This window comes from Sinocyclocheilus anshuiensis, unplaced genomic scaffold (genome assembly GCF_001515605.1).
Source record: "Sinocyclocheilus anshuiensis isolate Anshui unplaced genomic scaffold, SAMN03320099.WGS_v1.1 scaffold2171, whole genome shotgun sequence".
NCBI lineage: Eukaryota > Metazoa > Chordata > Actinopteri > Cypriniformes > Cyprinidae > Sinocyclocheilus > Sinocyclocheilus anshuiensis.
The window spans coordinates 620145-622452 of NW_015537929.1; positions in this window are offsets into that span (position 1 = coordinate 620145).

The window sequence follows — 2308 nt, forward strand, 5'->3', positions numbered from 1 at the left end:
CTGATTGCACCAGCATTAGCACAATGCACAAGCAAGCATATGAGCCGTTACCATGGTAGCAGCATCGCGACTGCATCAAAACTTCCTGCAGGTCCTTGTATGGGAAATAACAGGTATATGTTATATATATATGAACTAACATTATTAGTTAATATTTCACCCATGAATAAAAATTCTGTTATCATTTACTCACCATCATGTTGATCAAAATCTGTATCATTTTCTTTGCACTGTGAAAATTTAAAATTAAAGCCATACAATACATTTCAGTAACATATAAGTAATAAGGTCATGATCACATGAAACTCTCACCGAGTTATTTTATAGTGAAGAGTTGGACTGATGAATAATAATAAACCAATTTACAACACACACTGTATCTCACACTGATCTGAGTTCACATGCATACGGTGACAACCCATCCATCATTTCTGTTATCTCAGCTCCGCTTTTGCCAGCAATAACACATTTACAAACTTTCTGCATGCTTTTTTGATGCCCTGCCAACAAACTTTCAGAGTGGTTTGTTTCGAGTTGCGTTATTAGTTAACATACCTGTTCACTTTACAGTATATCACCAGCCAGCCTACACAATGAATCAATGCATCAAAACAGAATTAATGTTAAAATGTTGTCTAAATTCCTTCTGCATTCCACATTTCTCCTGCATTCCACTTCTTTTCTTCTCTTTTGCATTTCTTGCCCTTCTCTGTCTGAACTTGGAATCTAAAGATGTAACCAGATCCCATAGACATGACAAAGATGTCTACGGACAAAGATGAAATGATTTCTAAATCAACTTTTTCTCTGGAACAAGTTCTCTTTTAAAGGCCTTGGCTTATATAAAATAAAGCAGCCTCCCATTAGAAGACAATGGTTCAGTAGAATATGTATTTTGCCTTTTAGGGGTTACAAATACACCCTAGCCCTCTTTTTTATTGAGCAAACAGATTTTATAATGATAGTAAATTATGCAATTCTGATGGCAATTTTCCTCAAGGGTTTTCCATTAGAACAGTAACTGCCAGCAGTTCATAATAAGAATGAGAGAAGAGAGTGAAAGAAATTATCATAATTCCTGTTCTGACATAAACACTAACAATTAATTTTAATTAAGGTGAATGTGCTCATTTGCTTGCTTAACATTGCAGAGAAAAAGCCAAATTAGAGAAACTTACACAACATCCTCTTTTATGATTATATGTAGGCCTATGTAATTCTTTTCTCTGTAGCAGTTGTACACAGATAAGCAATGTGGATTTAAACCAGGCCGTTTTATCATAGCTGATGGATTATTGATGGAATAATAGCAACAAATAATTCTAGCTAACCTACATTGAACCCAAACCCCAAAGTGTAGATAAAATCATCTGGATTCATTCATATTTATTGAGAAGAATCTGCAGTTTGTATGCCTGTTACTGCATGCGGAGCTTACATGAACCACAACTCCTTTTTTAAACAATGTGTGAGTTCCTAATAAAAAAACATGTCATTGCAGAAATTATGAAAATACATGCAAGAGAGCTTTAAAAGAACTTTATGTATCCTAGACCTAAAGAAACGTCTGTTGGTCAGTTGGTAAATGTTGACAATCAGTCACATAACAGGCTCTCCTCTATAAACAGAAACCATAGGAAAGAACACAATGTAGATTCAGAAAAAAATTTGCACTGATTGTCATGACAACATGAAAGTTAAAACTCAGTAGAATGCTACATTTTATTTAGCCATAATAACGATATCATTCTGTGGACAATTCATAAACAAACATTCATTTGACCTGTTTTATTTAAATAAGGAACAAAAATTAGGCTAAGTTCCCATGCCAATTGTCCCACAATCTAAATGCTGGTTTGTTTTAGAGAGCACGGATCCAATAAAAATGTTTACAGAAGCTACTCTGAATTTCATGTTGTCAGAAGGCAACCGTCATAGCATTATCACCCGTAGAGTCTGCGCTGAATCTCTTTGGTTTCATACTAGCCTTTATTGTTGATTCTGAGCAGACTTAAAGCTGTCAAGTCTGATAGGTGTAACACTCTATATGTCAGGAGAAGGAGAGGTGAGAATGACATCTGTCCATCCCCTGTTCTCTTATCACGCTATCCTGGAGTCAATCCTGTCACCCAGAGAGCGATGCTACTTCTTTCATTCTGTTTTGTGTGATTTCTAAACATTGGTTGGAGACACACACACAGTCTGGTTCATTATTCTTGTGGGGACTCCCCATAGGCGTAATGGTTTTTATACTGTACAAATTGTATTTTCTATCGCCCTACACCAACCCTACACCTAAACCTACCCC